This window comes from Monodelphis domestica, chromosome 2 (assembly GCF_027887165.1).
Source record: "Monodelphis domestica isolate mMonDom1 chromosome 2, mMonDom1.pri, whole genome shotgun sequence".
Taxonomy (NCBI): domain Eukaryota; kingdom Metazoa; phylum Chordata; class Mammalia; order Didelphimorphia; family Didelphidae; genus Monodelphis; species Monodelphis domestica.
This window is the reverse complement of record NC_077228.1, coordinates 330,420,977-330,442,951: the sequence shown is the minus strand read 5'-3', so window position 1 is coordinate 330,442,951 and position 21,975 is coordinate 330,420,977. Positions and strand designations below refer to the sequence as shown.

At 36.0% G+C, this 21,975-nt stretch overlaps 1 protein-coding gene and 1 pseudogene across 2 annotated transcripts in view; both read right to left on the bottom strand.

Moving 5' to 3' along the window:
- MEI4 (meiotic double-stranded break formation protein 4) overlaps positions 1-21,975 on the bottom strand; it is a 343,130-nt gene that overhangs the window by 42,293 nt on the left and 278,862 nt on the right. The window lies entirely within an intron of this gene.
- Positions 205-2,536, bottom strand: LOC103096401 (dnaJ homolog subfamily B member 14-like; annotated as a pseudogene).

Genomic DNA, 21,975 nt, shown 5'->3' with positions numbered 1-21,975 from the left:
CCAATCAAATCCTTATCTTTTTGAGTTGAGTGAGAAGCTCTTCCTCACATAGTTATAGCATAGAAAAGGATCATTAAAGTTGATTGGATAGACTCTGATAGTTACTATTATGGACAACCAAAATTCAAACTACCCCTTTATCCTTTTATTTTTTATTATTTTACATGCCAATACAATTTTAAATAATGGTTTCCTGACATTTTATGATCTATGTTATTCCACTCCCTTCCACCCCTCCCCTCCCCTCCCCTCAAGATGGTAGGTAATATATCACTTCTACATGTGTTATCACTCAATACATAAATCCATGTCCATCATATTATGAAAAATATATATATCACACTAGAGAAAAACTCATGGAAAAAATAAAGTGAAGAATGGTATGCTTCTGCCTGCATTCATATTCCATCAGTCTTTCTATGGTAGTAAATATGTTTTCTTGTCATGAGTCCCTTGAGGTTGTCCTAGATCCTTGCATTGATGATAATAATTAAGCAATTCACAACTGAAATCATATTTAGTTGCTGTTACTGTGTTCAGTGTTTTCCTGGTTTTCCTTTTTCACTCAGTGTTACTTTATATAAGTCTTTCTGTTTTTTGTTTTGTTTTGTTTGTAATAATCTTGTTTATCATTTCTTTTTAGCATTTTTATTCTATTTATTTTTAAAATTAATCAGAATAGCTTTTCATTTTCTCACATTGCTTAGCAATTCATAAAACTAAATGGCTAACTGATAATCTATACCAGTTCAATTCATCTCAACATATATTTAGGAATATACATTTAAAAAGAGTAAATTCTTAAAAGTGGATAAAGCTAGAAGAATATTACACAAAGTTAAATTGCCTTAAAAAAAGTGTCATTGTTTAAACTCCACACTCTGGACACCTGACAAAGTAAAAGTAACATTGTCATATATTTATTCATCAGGGAGCAAAAGTGTTTCATGGAGCTAAACTGAGATTTTAAAATATAAAGTCAATAGCTTCTATATATACAAATTTTTCCCCCATAAATATTTATATGACCAGAGGAGAAGAGGAGAATCACTATAACTGCAAAACTGATATAGGTAAAGATAATCCTTTTCTGAATAATTTGTAGTTAAATAAATATGTAAGCATTGGAAGAAAAAGTAAATATCAATTAAGTGATGCATACTAAATCATGAATTTTAGTTTTCAATTTCTTACTATGTAAAGAAGCCATCGACTGTTTTGAGTCCTATAGCATAAAAGTTCCTGGAGCAACTATTCAGTTTAGTTTTTAAGATCCAACTCTTTTTTGAGATTTAACAATGAAACTAAATGCCTTTTTGCACAGAAAAAAAAAGTGTGCTAAAAGATGCAAATTAAAATCCCAATTCATCCTCCTCTAAAGAGACCAGTCAGATGCTCTTATTCTTTATAGTTGTCCATGTTAAGTGATTCTGCCTTTTTTCTTAGTCAATCATCCTGGTATACTTTTGCTGCATACTGCATATCTGTTTTTTTTGTTATCTTTCTTTCCAGCAATTATTTCAAATATTAGTTACATAATTTTCTTCCATACTTCTTTCTACCCTTTGTAATAACGTTCCTTTGTAGTCATTCTTAAACTCCTTGTTGACATAATAAATGACACCCAAAGTTTTCTGTCTGCATTTTAAAAGTTTGTCCTGAACCAGATCTGGGATATAAGGAGTAATTAGGATTAGAGACCATCAACTGACTTAACAAAGACACAAGAATCAAAACTACAATGGGCATCAGCTGTATAAACACAGAGAACCCTCCAGCACCTCTTTCTTCTTCTCTCTCAATGTCCACTATGCCGGTGTTGGTGGTAATGTCTATATACAGCTCTTCCATTAGAAAATGAATGTACACTACTTGATGGAAATCCACCACCAAAGAATATATTAAACAATCTTCTGGAGTTATATCAGCTTCACAGCCTCTATGGAAATTAAATCTACCATTGTTTTGGTGACTACACGCTTGGTCTTCATTGCCTGTGAGGTCATACTGCTTTCTTTTTTTCAGGATTGCTTAAAACTGCATAGGCATTTCTTATCTTTTTAAAAGCATCTATTGCTCCAGGTGCATGGTTTTTATCTGAATGAAGCTTCAAAGCAAGCTTTCTTCAAATCCTCATCACTGGCATCTTATGTGACTCCCGGTACTTCATAGTAATTTTTACACTTGTTTATGCTGAAGACTCCATCTACTTGATCTTTGGTATAGGCTTTTCCACTTTCACCACCAGCACTGTCTTTTGTATTATTAGGTCTGTTATGATCACTACCACTTGCCGGTTTTCAGCAATGTTTTTATTTGCTGCTGTGCTTCCATTTTTCGTAATTGCTTCCAGAAGAACTCAGGCTGTGGGGGACGGGTAGAGCTTCTCCGCCTTGTGCAGGAAACCCAGTGCCAGGTCGTGATTGCCAGCCTCCAGCAATTCCCTGGCGATCCCCATGAATTTCTCTGCCTTGTCCCCGGTTCCCCTCCATGGCTCTCTTCTTCCGTTTCCTCCAGCAAAGCAGCGAAAAGTTGTTTAGCATTTCTAATGGCACAATAGTACTCCATTACAATTTATCAAGTCATTCCCCAAATTATTAATATCCCTTTACGTTTTTTTTTCAATTTCAAGTTCTTTGCCACCATAAAAAGAAATGCTATAAATATTTTGGTTCAAGTAGGATCGTTTTTGAAGTATAGTAGTGGTATTACTGGGTCAAAGGATATGTACAGTTTTGTGGCTCTCTGATTGATTGAACTGGCTATTGATTTCTAAAATATCAGTTCACAGTGCTACCAATAGTATATTATGGTCCTAATTTTGTCACATCCCTTTCAACATTCATTATTTCCTTTTTTTTGTCATATTAGTCAGTCTGATAGGTGAGAGGCTGTATCTCAGATTTGTTGCATTTCTCTAACTAATGGTGATTTAGATAATTTTTTCATATGAATAAAAAGTTTTAATTTCTTCACCTGAGAAATGTCTGTTCATATATTTTGAATATTTGTCAATTGGGTAGTGCTTCGCATTCTTATAAATCCCTATATGTTTGAGAAATGACATTTCTATCAGAAATTTCCTTTATTCTTTTCAAAATGAAAATGATAAGAATGAAATAATGAAAAGAAAATGATAGAGTGACTAAAGCATTACACTTATTTCTCAGGTCATTCACTTTATCTGAATCTAATCTGAAGTTGGTAATATGGGAACTTTCCTTAAATCCTTAAATGAATTAAGATGAAGAAAGTAAGGATTTAACAAAAACATGTTGAGAAACTCGCATATTTTTTCTTTGTTCTTAATGCTGAAATGGCTATCTTATACAGATTAGACTATGTCATCCTTGTCATCCCTGCCTATTCCAAAGATTCCATGAGAAAATGTATGAAAGTTAGATTAGGATGTGATTGGAAAGCAGTGAATGTGCAACTCAAGTCAAATGTTGTTATTTTGTTGCTAGGTCTTAAGAAAATAACTAAACCTTTTTTGATCTTATTTTTCAATATGTCAAATGTGGGTAGTTAATGCCATAAGAAGATGGCTGAAGGAAATTAAGTTGTTTGGGCCAGAGAAGAATGGAAGAGAGGGGATATGGTACCTGTTTTCATATAATTGAAAGGCTAACAGATGGAAAAAAGGATTAAGATTATTTTGGTTGGCAAAAAAAGGAGGCACAATGGGTAAAGTTTCACATTTAGGTCTGACATCAGTAAAAACATTCTAATAATTAAAGCTGTACAAAAGTGGAATGGGAATGCTAAAATAAATTCCTCCTCATTGTAACTCTTCAAAACAAAGGTTGGATAATTATTTTGTAAGCTTTGCTGAAGTGGTGACTTCTTTTCAGAGATGAGTTGGGCTGTCAAAGTTTCTGCCAACTTTAAATTTGGTAATTTTGTGTCTGACATTTTACAGGTAACCTAAAAAAGAAAGACAAAGTAGTTCACATAACTCCTCAATTATCCTTGTAATTCCCCTCTGAAACTCTTTTATTCCATTTCAGCCCTACCAGTTTTAAAGTCTGTGTGCAAAGAATGTATCACCCTTTCTAGTAAAGTAGTTTATTTCAATAAGTGAGTCCAGACACCCAGAAGTTCAATTAATGGAACCAATATTTGATTATTAATCTATTAATTAATAATATGTACATAACTGGCCTCCTAGTGAAAGCTACGCAAAAGCTGAGGCAAAGTTACGGACAGTTTTTATACGTTTACAAACATAAGAGAGAGGTGAAAAGGTAAAGTGAGCTCATACAAATTTAATGAAGGATATATGGCTTTAAGTTAAAAAAAAGTGAAATGTGGCCTGGGGCAGACTGACCAGGGAAATCAAGTCTTATCAGATACAAACCAGATATACCATCTACTGCGGAGGATGGACATTCTTTGTATATCTTTTCCTATACCTAATTTATCTTGTCCTTGAGGAATCTTCCCCTGACCATATGTTGTTATAGCCTGAGAAAGCACATTGCTTAAGGATTCTTTCCATAAGGGAAAATATACTCCATTGATTACTATCTTTACGAATTGATCAGGGACTACATTTTACTTGGTTGAATCATTTGCTTGAATTGTTTCTTTTTTATAATATTTCTTCTGGGGGTGGGGTTGATGGTAGAAGGGAGAAGTGAATTTTGCTTTACAAGAGAAGACCATATTAAACATTAAAGAGTAATAGAAGAATTGTAACTTATACCAGAGGCATTTCTGTCTTATCTCCATCAACTTTAAAGTTGATAAGAATCTTCCAGTCAAGATGGCGGCTTAGAAGCAGCAAAAGCTCAGACCTCTGAAAACCCTTCCTTCCGATCACAAAACTGAATGCTCCAAGGGGACTGAAATTCAAACTTAACAACAGCACAGAGTCGGGGAACCCTCCTTCTGGACTCAAATAAAAAGATAAAACCCCCAAAGCCAGAATCCTAGATCATTCAAGTCTAAGGGGAAGACCCCAAGATCCCTCCCACCTAACCCATAAGCGCTGAGCCCATAGCAGCAGTGGGAACCTCAGGGCCAGCAAAAGGGTCTCAGGACCGGCTGTTCTGAAGGGCGCACCTTGAAAGCAACCTGGGCCAGTCTCTGGACATCCAACAAAGACAGCAGGGAAGCAGCCTGAGAGAGAGAGGGGAGCCTGTAGCCCCGTGGCTGGGTCCTTCCATTGGAGTCTCACAAGAGGTTTTTACCTCAGGGCACATCCAGACCAACCAAGCTGAACCTAATCCCATCAGAAGTCCTCAGCAAAAAGACTTCAGCAAGTGGTCAGGAGGGTCATTCACTATGAACAAGTAGGATACATACCAGGAATTCAAGGATGGTTCAATATTAGGAAAACCATCCACATAATTGACCATATAAACAAGCAAACCAACAAAAATCACATGATTTTCTCAATAGATGCAGAAAAAGCCTTTGACAAAATACAACACCATTCATATTAAAAACACTAGAAAGTGTAGGAATAGAAGGGCCTTTCCTAAAAATAATCAATAGTATATATCTAAAACCATCAGCAAACATCATCTGCAATGGTCAGAAAATAGAAGCCTTCCCAATAAGATCAGGAGTCAAACAAGGAAGCCCATTATCACCTTTACTATTTAATATTGTACTAGAAACACTAGCATTAGCATTTAGAAAAGAAAAAGAAATTGAAGGATTAAAATTGGCAATGAGGAGACAAAGCTGTCACCCTTTGCAGAATTCCAGGGAATCAACCAAAAAGCTAATCGAAATAATCAACAACTTTAGCAAAGTTAAAGGATACAAAATAAACCCACATAATCATCAGCATTCCTATATATCTCCAACCCAGTTCAGCAGCAAGAATTAGAAAGAGAAATTCCATTTAAGGTCACCCAAGACAATATAAAATACTTAGGAATCTATCTGCTGAGACAAACACAGGAACTATATGAACACAGCTACAAAACACACTCCACACAATTAAAACTAGATCTAAACAATTGGAAAAACATTGATTGCTCATGGGTAGGACGAGCTAACATAAAAAAAAAAATGAACATCCTACCCAAACTTATGTATCTATTTAGTGCCATACCCATTGAACTACCAAAAAACTATTTTACTGAATTAGAGAAAACCATAAAAAGTTCATTTGGAAGAATAAAGGATCAAGGATATCCAGGGAAATAATGAAAAAAAATACAAAGGAAGGTGGCCTTGAAGTCCCAGATCTCAAACTATATTATGAAGCAGTGGTCATCAAAAGAATTTGGTACTGGCTAAGAGACAGAAAGGAGGATCAATGAAATAGATGTAGGCTAGTGACCTCAGCAAAACAGTATATGATAAACCCAAGGATCCCAGCTTTTGGGACAAAAATCCAGTATTTGATAAAATCTGCTAGGAAAATTGAAAGACAGTGTGGGAGAGATTAGGTTTGGATCAACACCTCACACCCTACACCAAGATAAACTCAAAATGGGCAAATGACTTGAATATAAAGAAAGAAACTATAAGTAATTTGGTGAACACAGAATAGTATATATTTTGGGACCTTTGGGACCTTTGGGAAGGGAAAGATTTTAAAACCAAGCAAGACTAGAAAGAGTCACAAAATGCAAAATAAATAAGTTTTACTACATCAAATTAAAAAGTTTTTGTACAAACAAAACCAATGTAACTAAAATTAGAAGGAAAGCAACAAATTGGAAAACAATCTTCATAAGAAAAACCTCTGACAAAGGTCTAATTACTCAAATCTATAAAGAGTTAAACCAGTTGTACAAAAAATCAAGCCATTCTCCAACTGATAAATGGGCAAGGGACATGAACAGGCAGTGCTCAGACAAAGAAATCAAAACTATTAAATAAGCACATGAAAAATGTTCTAAATCTCTTATAATCAGAGAGACACAAATCAAAACAACTCTGAGGTATCACCTCACACCTAGCAGATTGTTCAACATGACAGCAAAGGAAAGTAATGAATGCTGGAGGGGATGTGGCAAAGTAGGGACATTGATTCATTGCTGGTGGAGTTGTGAATTGATACAAGCATTCTGGAGGGCAATTTGGAATTATGACCAAAGGGCGATAAAAGACTGTCTGCCCTTTGATCCAGCCATATCACTGCTGGGTTTGTACCCCAAGGAGATAATAACAAAAAAGACTTGTACAAGAATATTCATAGCTGCGCTCTTTGTGGTGGCCAAAAATGGGAAAATGAGGGGATGCCCTTCAATTGGAGAATGGCTGAACAAATTGTGGTATATGTTGGTGATGGAATACTATTGTGCTAAAAGGAATAATAAAGTGGAGGAATTCCATGGAGACTGGAATAACCTCCAGGAAGTGATGCAGAGTGAGAGGAGCAGAACCAGGAGAACATTGTACACAGAGACTGACACATTGTGGTACAAAAGAACATAATGGATTTCTCCAATAATGGCTTTACAATGTCCCTAAACAATCTGTCGCAATCTATGAGAAAAAAAAAAACTATCCTCAAGCAGAGGACAAACTGAGGGAGTAAAAACACCGAGGAAAAGCAACTGCTTGACTACAGAGGTTGAGGGGACATGATAGAGGAGAGACGCTAAATGAGCACCCTAATGCAAATACCAACAACAAGGAAATGGGTTCAGATTAAAGACCCGTGAAACCCAGACGAATTGCCTGTCAGCTAGGGAAGGGGTGGTGGGGTTTGGGGGGGGGGGAGAAAAGAAAATGATCTGTTTACAATGAACAATGTATGAAAATGACCAAATAAAATAATGTTATAAAAACTAAAAAAATTAAAAATTAAATTAAATTAATTTAAAAAATAAGAAGTCCTCAGAGCTCAGGGAGGTCAGAACCCCTAACCCCTTAGAGTGCAGGGCCCTCTGAAAGGACAGGAACCTCAGGGCTGGCAAAGACACTGGGGTACCTTGCAGACAGTGCTGTGCCAGGCTCACAGCATAGAAGCAAGGTAGCGGAGAAGCAACTGGAGAGAACTGAGTGCAGTAACACCCTAAACGCCGGTAGGCAGGGGAGGGCAGAAGCTGGGCTTCCCTGGGAAGACAGTGCAGCTGCAGAGAATGGAGAATTTGCCTGAGGCCAAAGCCTCGGATCATCAGACAGACACACTGAGAGCAAGCACTCGTCACTCAGATTTCTGACTGGAAAGGGGAAGAAAAACCAGAGATGGCAAACAGTGCAGAAGTGCAACAGCCTCCAAACACGAAGAAAAGCAAGAAGAAGAGGGTGACTTTGGACACATTTTATGGAGCAAAAACACAAAATACAGAGGAGATAGAAGAGGAAAAACAAACAAATGCTCTACAACCTTCCAAGGGAAATGGAAATTCTCCACAAACTCTAGAAGAATTTAAACTGGAAATTATTAAAAAGATGGAAGCTTTTAGGAAGGAAAAATGAGGAACAATGCAAAAGAAACTCAGCAATCTAAGAGACCAAAATATGCAAATGCAGAAACAGCTCAAAGCCTCAAAAAACAGGTCAGACCAAACTGAAAAGGAAAACCAGTCTTTAAAGGCCAGAATCAGGCAACTGGAAGACAATGATCTTGCAAAAGAGCAAGAATTAATAAAGCAAAGTCAAAAGATTAAGAATTAGAAGATAACATAAAAGATCTCACTGACAAGGTGACAGACCTGGAAAACAGATGAAGGAGAGACCATCTGAGAATCATTGGTCTACCAGAAAAGCCAGAAATAAACAGTAATCTTGATATCATAATACATAATATCATCAAAGAAAACTTCCGCCACAGGAACTTCCGGGTAATCATGGCTGCAATCTAGAAGCCACACACTTCCTCTCCCCAGCACCGAACTAAATAGACTACATCAAAGGAGCATAAAAATCACCTTTGGTGGAACAGGACTCCTGGTATCCCACAGAGGTGAAGGTACGTGGGGCTTGAACATTTCCACACTATATTAAGAAGGAGGAAAAGCTTGCACAGAAAAGTGAACTGAGCCACCCTTCCCCTATCCCACCTCCCCCACCAAACCAGAGTGAGCTACCTGAGCGCTCACCGGGACAGCGAGTGAGTGGGGAAGGTCTCTGTCTGGCAGGGGCACTCCAGGGTCCTTGGGATCTGGGGACTGCCAGGAAAAAATGTCTCAGGGCTGTTTCACTGGAGAACCCAGCGCTGAGCGGAGCTGTACTTGGGGTGGCTGAGCTGAACATCTCTGCGGAGCTAAACACCAGGGGAGGACCATGCGCTGATTATCTGGGCGGAGCTGAACACCTGGGAAGTGTGGCTGTGATCAGGGACCCAGTGCTCTAAGAAACCTTGGAGGCTGGGAAGAACTAGTCTGAAGCAACCTAAATTAACAGAAAAAACGCCCATATAACACAGACTCCAGACCAAAAAGGAAAGGGGAATAAAACCACCAAAGGGATAGCTCACATGGCCCAAAATCAAGCCTCCAGGAAGAAAGGGAAAAAAGTGACTATTGAAAACTTTTATGGTGGAAGTACCCAAGGAAAAGAGGAGAATGAGGAGGAAATCCAAAAAAAATCAGAACATGCCTCCCAAAATGGAAACTATCAACAAGCTCTGGAAGATCTCAAACTGGAACTTATCCAAAAGATGGAAACCTGGAAAGAAAAATGGGAGAAAGAGATTAGCAGTCTGACAGATAAGACTGCTCAATTGGAAAAAGAGCTCAAAGCATCCAATAGAAGGGCAGACAAAGCTGAAAAGCAAAACCAGTCCCTAACGACCAGAATCAAGCAACTTGAAGAAAGCGAGATGATAAAACAGCAAGAATCAATAAAGCAAACCCAAAAAATTAATGAATTAGAAGAAAACATAAAATATCTCACTGAGAAGGTCACCGATCTGGAAAACAGAGGGAGAAGAGAAAACCTCTGAATTATCGGTCTCCCAGGAAAAAAAACAGAGATTCTATTATTGGAAAACAACTTATTCAAAACAGATCAATTACAAAATGGAAGTTTAAAATGAACTAGGGTCAGTTATGGCCAGCTGGCAAACTTTTCTACTATATTATTAAGTTAATGTACATTATTTTCAATGTAGCATAACTATTTCTTCCTGAACAAAACATATAATTTAACTCTAAAGGGGTCATAGAAAGAGACTAGAAATAGATAACTGTGTTGTTATAGAAAGTGGGGGATAGGTCAGTATTTATCAATAATCTATGGCTAATTGTGCAGAGAAAAGTCTTTTATAATTCTCTAGGTAAAGTGGTCATTTCTATTTTTCATAAAATATGAAGGCCTTTGAAGAGTAAGTTTATAATTTCCCAGCTAATATCCTTCAGGATCTTTTTCATTTGAGAAAACTTCATTCTAGAAAGATTTATTTCAATATGGGGTAACAACATGTCAGTCCTAAAATGAGTTCTGACCAGGGGTCAAGTAACAATTTAATAGAAAAATCCAGGAAAACGTAAGTGTAGGTAGTTAAGAAAGTGAAGAAGTAAAAGTAGATTGAGTAAAATTCAACAGAGAAGCACTCAGAAGAAAAACATTGAAAAGAGCTCTTAAAAGGGATCCAAGGAAATTTCACTGATGTCATTTTAAATATAATTCTCTTCTAGTGCAGCCTGACTTAGAACAAAGGTTTAGATGAGAAAGCTGAAAGAAACTCTATAGTTGATCATGCCATGTGAGGAATAGCTGTAGCCTTCTTTCCCTGAAGAGGTAAGGTTTATCAAACAGTGTATTTCCAACAAATGGATACCTGAAAGGAAAGTTCTACAGCTAACAACAAATTTGAGGATATAAAACATACTAAAGATGGAGGAAGAAACAGGCTCAAAGACCACCTTAGCTGAGGAAGAGATACAAGATATATCACCAGACTAAGCTGTAGGGTGGCAAAAAAAGAGCTAATGAAATATCTATAACCACAACACTGAGGGGGAAATGGAACCATATAATATTTCAAAAAACTCTTTATCTTTCATCTGTAATAATTAAAATGAGTTTGTAGTCTCTTTCACACATCTATGCATCAATACTGTATGTTGGTTCCAAAGTAGGAGTGGCAAGGTCTAGGCAATTGGGGTTAAATGACATGCCCAGGGTCGCACAGCTAGAAGTATCTGAGGCCAAATTTGAACTCAAGACTTCCTGCCTCTAGGCCTGGCTCTCAATTCACTGCCCTGCCTAGCTGCCCCCCTAGCTAAATTTTGCTATAATTTTACATCCTAAATTCTGTGAAGCTATAGAGAGAACTCAGGTATATAACTAGTATAGTTTTAGTATCTGTTCCTGTAATTCCTTCAACTTTTCCTTTAAGTATCTGGATTCTATGCCATTTGTTGCATGTATATTTAGTATTCATGTTATTTCATTGTCTAAGGTACACTTCAGCAAGATGTAGTTTCCCTGCTCATCTCTTACATTTAGGTTTATTTTTCCTTTTGTTTTCTCTGAAATCATGATTTATAAAGGTGCTTTTTTTACCTCAACTGAAGTATTATAGTTCTTGCTCTAGTTCCTTCATTCTCCTATCTGGTTCCATTTTATATTAATTGATCCCATTCATATTATTAATCATTAATAATGTCATTGCTATTTATCTAATTTTCTTCTGTTCATATTTCTCTCTTTTATTCTGTTTTTTAAAAATCCATTTTATCCTGTTCCTTCTTTAAGGATTGTTTTGCTTCTAACCATTGCCTTCCTATATATACTCTCCCTTTTACCACCCTCTCACTACTCTTATCACTTTTCCACTTCCTCAATTCTAATTCTTAAAGATTTTTTTTCTTCAGTAAGCTTCTGTAACTCTAAATGCCAATTCTTTTTAGAGAGTTATTTTCATCAGTAAAGTTTTGCACCTTTTTTACTATCTGGTTATTTTGTATTTTTAAAGTATATTTGTTTGTCTTTTAGCAAGCTATTAATTGTCTTTTCATAATTTTCTTCCCTTGCTCTTATTTATTTAGTCAATATTTTTTTTCCACTTTGATCTGAACATATTTTATCTTTTCCAAGACTTCTCATTGGACTTGTTCCAATTCACTTTATTTTCTTTGAGGCTTGTGTCTAATTCACATTTTTGTTTGAGACTGTTTTGATGTATCTTTCTTCTTTTGAATTTGTATTTTCATCTTTCCTGTTACCATAGTAATTTCTTTATGGTCATGTTTTTGTTGTTTGCTCAGTTTCTCAATTTATTTCTTGATTTTGATGTTATGTTAAACAAACATCTTGATGTTTGATTCATGTTAAAGTTGGGCTCTGTTCCTGGTATTGGGTGGAAGGGAAAGGCACTGTCATAGGCTTCATGCTTTTTTTTTCCACTTCTAATATTTTGAAGTTCTAATTATTGAAGTTATTTCTTGCGGTTTGGAAGTTTCTAGTGCTTCTAAGATGGTATGATCTGGAGAAAAGTTTAACCACTGCTGCCCTAGTCTGGGTCCTTGTTCATACCTGAGAAGTCCTCAAACAATATTGCTCCAGTGTGGTTGCAAGTGATACTGCTTGCCAGGACTTGTCACTTGTGATCAAAAGTGTTCCACTCTGACCTTGAATGGTGATGGATGGGTGGTGGATGTGGGTGTGTACCAAACAGCATCTGATCCTGTATTCAGTCCTCTTAAATCTCTTTCTGACTAGTTGCCAGATTTCCTTACTATCTCTAGTTTAAGAGCTCCTGAAGCTATTGATGCTACTTTCATCACCAAGTCGTACCACTAGTGTTGCATCCCTGTGGGTCTAGGCCAACCACTGTTCCCATGTCACAAATATATATTTTTAGACCTCCTTAGTTGGTGTAGGTTGGAAGAATATCTCACCTTGAAATTTTGTTAGCTCTGAATTTGATTTGAAGTGGTTTTTTAAAGTTATTTGAAGGGGAATTGTTGAGAATTACTTGAGAAAAGTCTGTCATAATGCTTCTTCTACTTGCTGTACTGGCTCTGCCCTTGGAATAGTAGAGAGTTTGGGGCAGGATAGATGAGAATTATTAGTACAGAAATGATAATTGTATCCATTAATTAAGATAAATTAAATAAAAATTGATGAGGTTGTCAAATGAAGTAGTATAAAGGAAGAAAAGAAGAGGTCCCAGAACAGAATCTGGTATTATATATGGAGTCAGAGGGTATGGCCTGTATTATATGTATTACATTCCAGACATGGGGACAGCTCTTGCAAAGGCAAAGAGGGAATGATAAGGATGTTGATATGTAAAGGGGATGATAAGTAGGTAAGTTTGGCTATAAGATAGAGTTAATAAAGGAGAATAAGGTGGAATTAACCTAGAAAGATAGACTGACACCTAATTGTGATGGCATTTAAATGCTGAACTAAACAATTTGTATTATATTCTAGAGTAACAATGAGGCACTCTTAAGCAAGAGAGGGATGTGGTCAGACTTGTACTTTTAGGAACACTGGTAGTTGTGTGGAAGATATATTGGAAGGGGTAATATTAGATAAAAAGAAGACCAATTAAAAGATAATTGAAATAATCTAGGAAAGAAGCAATGTACTGCATTGGGATGGTTGCAGTATGAATGGGGAAAAGGAGGCAGATGTAAGCATAGAACTGAGAACTAAATACATAGAACTAAACACACAATCTAGATGCTGTCTGACCTGGGCATAGTACAGTAGAATTCTGATATTTATTAACAGATACTAAGTTTCTCTTAAATTGGTCTGACTGCCAAATCAGAATGATCAGAATCCTTCATCTTTTTGGGAGAAGAATGAATGATGACAATAGAAAATACGGAACTCTATAGATAGATACCTGTAGGTACCTATAGGTATACCTATATAGATAGGTACCTGTGATAGTGGAAAGAGTATGCTATATTTGGCATCACTAGAATTGGACACAAGTGCCTGTCCTGCCACTTATTTGTTTTGTCACTTTAAGCAAGTCATAAAGTTTCAGATTTTGTTTTTTGGAATATAAAAATAACATTCATAAACTTTGTGCTGTGAGGGTTTTGAGTGACATAGTAATCTTCCTTAGGTTAAAGATGAGTAAACTGAGGAACAAAAACTTAAGTAATTTGTTCAGTCACATAGATCACAGAGCTCAAATATAATCATAAGTCCTTTGACTCTCAACCCAGTGCTCTTTCCACTGCATAAGTACACTTATTCTATATACCTCACAGGGTTGTTTTGAGGATGAAATGAAATAACCTGTACAAAATCTTTATTAAACTGAAAAAGGTGTAAAATTATGTTTCTGCTGTTAGCCTTGAACAAAAGAAGTATGCTACTAAATCATACTACATTTACTCTGGAGATGTAGGGGTCATATTCTACTCTTTGTTTCAATAGGGTAATCATTTATTTATCCATATGACTTCTTGATGCAAAAGGATTTGAATTAGTTATCAGGCACATACATCTTTTGTTTTTTACTAATACTGTAACTATAGCTAAAAATTCAGAAAAAAGGAACAATGGCATTTTTCCATATTGTAGAAGACATCTTGGAGAACACTGTTTTTGGGGTGATAGACCCTAATATGGATCTTGTTAGGATCCTTTGACTTAGGTTTCATGTCAATGACTCCCATTGTTCTCATTTATCCTAATATTTCATATTGAGGTTGCTGCTCCTGATAGAATATATTCAGGTATAGATAGCAAAATGAAGAGACCAAAATATGACACTGTGGACCCTGAAAAAGCCTCCATTCTAACTTCTGGCTAGTGGATGGAGATGCTGCATTAATATCCTATTTCTCTCCTTTATGATCACTGAATTCTAGATTTATAGTTTGAAGAAATCTCAGAAGCTGTCTAGTCTAATACATTCATTTTATGGATGAGAAAGCTCAGAGGAAATAAATCACTTGTCTAAAGTGTTATGGGTAGCAGAGTTGGGTTTTGAACCTAGATAATCTGATTCTAAACCCTGGCCTCTACTGAACTTGGTGGACAGATAAGCTTTTTTCACATTATATCATTCTACCTGATTTCTCTATGCCAAGCTAATCTGTTTGATCCTATAACTGTCATTATAAATGCTATAATTTTTGCAGATAAACCATATAGCTTTCATTGTTCATTCAGGAGAAGATGGTAGTTTTCTTGTCAAGTAAAGACAGAGAGACAGTCACAAACTTTTACACATGTACAACAATACCTTATTCATAGAAAAATGTTTTTTTTAATACATTTCATTAATACCTAACCAAATGAAAAATGGAGACAGAAAAGATAATGGTTTAAACTGTACATGTTATACTAGCTATAGAACTTTTTTTTTTTGCAAAATTGTAATCAGTCATGATTTATTTGCAGTTACCCAAAGATTTGTATTATTCATTGTTGTTTATTACATATAAATAACAAATATATATATACATATATATTCACTGTAAAAACTCTGAAATCTTGAGTAGATTATTTATTTTACAAATTTTACAGATGCCTTCAGTTTTTGCATCACATTTATAGCATATATACTTTCCATACGATCACCCAAATAACTTTCCCCATTAAGAAGAGAAGATAATCAGGAAAAATTTATAGCCCAATCTATTAATCTGACAGCACATGTGCCATTTTTCACCCAGAGTCTTTCATCTCTCCAACAAAATTAGGGAGATACACTTCTGATGTGCAATAATTTAGAAAAAATTAAACCGAGCTAGAATCAAGGGTTAGGTTTAATCTGGGGTCAGATAATAGTTGTCTTCCACAAAACAAAATACATTTATCACTTCACAACTTTTCCTATTGCAGTTTCAATTTATTGTGAATTGGTATAAGAAATTAAATAGGAATTTGGGGGGAATTTTGCAGAAGGTGCAAATGACATGTGAAAGCCAGTAGAAGACACAGAAAAAGTTTAGAAACTCAGAAATCCATAAAACATATGAATAATATCATGTACCAATATATTTTATCTTTTAATATAAAAATACTCCTTTTTTAAAGTTAAAATGTGTAAAAAGTTAGTTTGGGAAAAGAACTCCAGTAGACAACATACAAAGGTTAGAAATGTAGTGTGATCTTGATATTGCCTTGCAGATAGCCTACGACCAAATATTTAAACCAAATTTTATAATAAGATACTATAAATACTCCATAAGGGAAAAAAATCAGATTTTTTCTTTCATGTGAAGGAAGGACCAAAACATTTTATGCAGATTTTACATATTATGGGATACCAAGTCCCTTACCCATCACACTGTGGAAAAATACTTTGTAATGTATGAAAGATTCTTTTTGTGCCTTCCAAGGCCCTGGAAGGTATACTATTATGACTTGTCAGGCCTGAAAGGGGAAAATGATACTGTTTATATTAAAATTGGTGATAATTTCAATCGATTTTAGATTTTGAGTTGTACTTCCTTTTTTCATTTAGGAATTACAGATTTGATGAAATTCCAGTAATGTGATTAATCTGCTCTAATTAGAGACTATGCCAAAAAAAAGAACTATAACAAAAGAAACAATATTCATGAGCTGTCCAAATAAAAAAAACACAGTTTGCAATATATTAAGAATAATAGAACAGTTCTATCATCATAATTTATTGTGTCTAAATATTAACCATAAAGCAACTGTTAGACTTTCTGGCTAACATTAAATGCCTTGAAATCAAAGATTCTGGTTTTGAAAACATCTCTTATTATTAATTAACATATCTAGCCACAAAGTCATAGAATATTAGAACCAAAAGGGCCTTAGAGATAAGGAAGTTCAAATAATTTATTTTAATAATAAGGGCACTAAGGCCTAGAGACATTGTGACTTTCTCAAGGTTATAGAAAATTAGTGAAATATGGACATTTGAATATAAGATCCTGGACTTCCAAATCAAATACACTTTTCACTAGACCATGTTGATATTCTTATGTCTTTGGGTAAGCCATTTATGTCTTCTCCCAGGGTGATATCATGAACAAATTCCTAATTATTTCTAAGATTACTCCATAAATCCATAATTATTTCCAATTTTTTCTAAGCCAAGCATTTTAAAGGAATAATTCAATTTCAATTATTTTTGAAAAGAGGGAATGATATAATATCTCAATGGTGGAACACAGTTCCTTTTTTCAGTAACATTTTCCTAGTTCTATTTATGATCTTGTTGTTTTAAAAAAAATTGCTAACCAGTGTTCTTAAGAGATCAGTTAGTTTAAAAGACATCTTCTCTGGTGTCAGTGATAACAATATGATGGCTAACACTATCAATTCTATATTGTTATTTCAGTAATGTTGGAAACTATTTTGAAGTAACTGGGTCTTTATTCCATATGATTAATTTGAGCTTTTGCCTTCAATAGTTTAGAGAGAAAATGGTTCAAAGTCCATTTTTGAAGCTTTCACTTTGATCAGTCAATCTCTATAGTACTATGTTTATAATCTCCCAGTTAGTTTTTTGATTTGGGGCATATGGTAGAAAAAAGGAATAATGAGAACTATGTATCATTTTGCAATGATACATTATGGGAATAAGGGAAAGATAATATGGTTATAATATTTTGCTTGCTACAGGAAATTTTTACTTAAAGAAAAAAGAGAATGATAATAAAAATGGAAGATCATCCATGAGACCAATTATTGTTTAAAAGAACCAAATGGAAGACACTCTACACTGACAGGATTTCTGTGACTTTGCTATGTTTTTAAAACTCAGCACTCTTGTCTCTCAACCATAAACTATTTAACTAAAGCAAATGTAACACACTGATCTGAACTTCACCAGGATCCCAGTGGAATATGTGACTCTTTTCTCTATCAACCACCTTTTTTTTAGACTTATGACAGTAAACTTATTGAAAGTTTGATGCAACTTCAGCCTAGCTTTCACTACTTTCCAATACTCCCACTCTATCCTCACTGACTCAAATTTTTCCTACAATGGCTCTTCCAAACTTTTCATATCCAGCCCTATTTTCCACTCTTCCTTCTTATGGCAGATGCCAAAGCCTTTTATTTCACTAAGGAGACAGTTGTCATTTAATGTGAAGTCTACTAGCTTCCCTCCTCCATTCCTCTAAAATCTTGCTATCATTACTCTCTCTAGCCACCTTCCTTCTAGAGGCAGGATAGCATGCTCCTCGATAAAGCTAACAACTCTACACATCTGACAGTGTTACGTTCAATGTCCCTTATTCAGAATTTAATTGCTGTAGTTATTTGTTTTCTCTCACACATATTTAATTTCTCCCTAGTCAATTTCCATCTTTCTTACATTTCTCTAATCTTAAAGCAAGCTTTTTAGAATTCAATCAAGCTATCATTAACCTAGTGTATGCATGTATTCTCTCTCTGTCTCTCTCTCTCTCTCTCTCTGTGTCTCTCTCTCCCCTCCCCCATTCAATTTAACTATTTTTTAAACTTCCTATATCTAAATGATGATTTCATCTCCTCACTGCCTACATTTCTCAAGTCTTTGCAGTGAGATTTAATTGAATTATTGAAACATCTTTATTCAATTTCATGAATGGTGTCCTCTCCACCAATTTTTTCCCCACAAAGTACCTATAATACTGACCTACTGGACATTTTCATTACATAGCATGAAAGGGTTGGAAAGGACCAGGGAGACCACTTAAATCAGTTGAGTAGCATTCTATTCTACTATTTTTCATTATTTATTGAGGCAATATTATTCCCATTCCTCCAATTCCTTTGTCAAATGAGAAAGAACACTCTCTTGGATCCCTTCCAAATCTCTATGACTACTTTTTCTTTACTTAGATTATCAAACTCTTCCCAATGTTTTAATGTGGACATTCTCCAAGGGCTCTTTAAAGGATCATACACTCAGTAGTAAATGGGTCCTTTCATTTAATACAGTTCATTTTTGTAACTGAAGAACTTAATGCATGGTAAAGAAAGTAAATTTCTTGAGGTTTCAAAGCTAATAGGAAGAAAAACCTGGATTTGAATTCCAAGAGGATACTTTGGCCACTGTACTAAAATACCTCTTTAGCTCTCTTTTTTTTTTCTCTTTGGAAGAATTTTTTGGAACCCTGACAGGACTGAAGCAGAATCTATGTCAGTTGAAGAGACCAAAGGATTCTGGGAGGAAACTGACCTGGAAGAGTTCTAAGGAGCTTCTGGGGGCTTGGGAACTGAATCCTTGACCTGAGAGTACCTATTTTCTGAAGTTGGTGCTTTCACAGAAAGCAACCTAGGAGAATTTTGTTTCTTCTTTCAAGCTTCATAGATTTCTCTTCAACCGAGCATCTCCAACCACCACTAATCTGAGGAAAAGATATCTCAGACTTCATGGGGGGCTGTGGAATCCCAGAGAAGAGAGCCCAGTGCTCTTGCCCTCCCTGTCTCCTTACAGTATCTTAGAACCTGCCTTCCTGTTAAATCTTAGGCCAGTCAGATTATACATAGTTGTGGTATTTATTAGCTGGGGACAGGTCAGAGAAACCTGGGAGTGTGATACCCTCATTCTCCAGGCCAAGAACTAAAAGAGGGAACTTTAGGATTACCTTACCCCACTTTCCATTACCCATTTACCTAAAGAATCTTTTATTAAATATTACAATTGGTCAGATTTGTAAAGCCTCTAAATATAGTTTAAGGTTCATGAGTCAAGAACAACTGGGGGGTATTCTGAGCCAACCTCTCTGAGGCTAAGCCTCTGCTGGGTTAGCCTTTAGATCCTCCCTGTGAGTGAAGTACTGAGAACATCCTCAGATTTACTTGGTGGGGGAAAGCCTGTCTTCAATTCACCTCCAGCCATTTCCTCAGGGAACCCGGTGTTAAAAATGACAGCCACCTCCCTCAGGGAAGAGAGAGGAAGGCAGGAGCTACATCCTCACAAGCTTTGGCTCTCTCCCCCCTCTCACTGATAGACCATCTTAGTCAGTGGAGGAAAACTTTTATTTTTACATCTAGAATCTCCATTTTTACATCTTCTATGTACTCTCTCTTATTTTTCTCAAGGACTCTAACTGCTTCCATTATCATTTTTAAACAGAGTTTTCATTAATATTTCTAGTCCTGGCCTTTCTTCTGATATGAAGACCCAGAACTCCAACTGCCTCCAAAGTACAACTACTATATCCTACAAAAATTAAAATGAACATTTCAAAAGCTAAATTTTTTTCCTTCAAAACCTGGTTTTGTTTTCATTTTTTCCTGTCAGTAATATCATTACTTCCAATATCTTCCAAATATCATCCAAGTCTGTAACCTTGGACTTGTCATGATTTTCTCATTTTTTCACGTCTCATATATAAATGACTGAGTACTGTCAATACATTATAACAATACTAACAGTCAATTTCTCTAGTCTGTATTATGCCTGTTATATGCCTTTAGTGATACTGACTTCTACTATCCCTATAAATCCATTTATTCTACTGTCAGACTATTTTTTCTAATATCTTAACCTCATCATTAGGTCTCTCTACTCAAACATCACTAGTGGTTCCTCTTACTGAGAAAATTATGCCCATTATAAAAGTACTCCATAGTCTACTGATAATCTAAATTTCTATGCATATCTAATTTTTTTCTCTCCCCAAACTCTAACTTCATACTAACTAGGATTATTCTGGGAGGCAGAGTTAAGATGGCGGCATAGAGGCAGCAAAAGTTCAGACCTCTGAAAACCATTCCTTACCAGTTACAAACTAAATGCTCCTAGGGGACTAAAAATCAAACCTAACAATAAGACAGAGCCAAGGCACCCTCCTGCTGGAGTCAATTCAAAAGGTACACCACCCCAAAAGCCTGAATTCAAGAATACTTGGTTTTAAGGGGGAGGAAGAAGGAAGGTTCCAGGACCCCACCCCTACCCAGAGCACTAAGCTTCCAGCAGCAGTGGGAACCTTTGGGTGGGTAAAGTGATGGTCTGGAGGGAGTACCTTGGGGGCAGGACTGTGCTAGGCTCATAGCATCAAACACACGTGGTGGGGAAGAAGCTGGAGAGGGAGCAGAGAGCCAGCAGCCTGGTCACAGCAGCGTAGATGCTTCATAGTGCTCCAGCCTTCCAGGAGATTTTGACCTCAGGGCACATCCAGCCCAACCCTGCTGAACTTAATTCCATCAAAAGTCTTCAGAGGTCAGGGAAGATCAAGCTCCAACACCCCTGCCCCACAGACTGTACTGAGAGATCCCTTGAAAAAGTTCCAAGAGGGGAGACTGTCAGAAAACCACAAAATCAAAAAAAAAAATGAGACGAGCAAGAACACAGACAAATGCAGGGAGCAAAGAAGGGATAAATATAAGCAAACAACAGAAAAAGAAAAAAATAATTTACAATCAACAGCTTCTATACAGACAATGAACAGAGAGCAAACAGAACAGAGAATTAAGAGGGAACATCAAACAATGAAACAGAAATCCCAGTGAATTGGATACAGACATTGGAAGAACTCAAAATGCAATTCAAAACACAATTAAGAAAGGATGAAAACAATTGGGAAAATAACTTAAAACTAAGATAAGTCATCTGGAAATAGAAAATAGTGTCTTGAAAACTAAAATCAACTATCTTGAAAATGAGGCAAAGGAGATAAAGGATGAGGCAAAGCAGGTGAAACATGAGGCAAAGGACATGAAAGATGAGATAAAGAGGAAGAAACATGAGGCAAAGGAGATGAGAGATGAGGTAAAGGGAATGAAAGATGACTCCAAAGAAAATCAGACCAGAAGGAGAAGGATGACCAAAAATCCAGTGCTGAAATCCAGTCTTTAAGAACCAGAATACAACAACTAGAATTAAGTGATCTCACAAGGCAGAAGGACGCTATAAAACAAACCCAAAAGAATGAAAAAATTGAGGAAAATATGAAGCATCTCATTCATAAAACAGAAGATTTAGAAAATCGTTCCAGGAGAGACAAAGTAAGAAGCATTGGACTACCAGAAGACCATGACAAAAGAAAAAACCTGGACATCATACTACAGGAAATTATCCAAGAAAACTGCCCTGATATTCTAGAACAAGAGAGAAAAGTGGAGATTGAAAGATTCTACACATCACCTCCTGTACTTAATACCCAACTGACAAAACCCAGGAATGTTATAGCCAAATTCAATAACGATCAG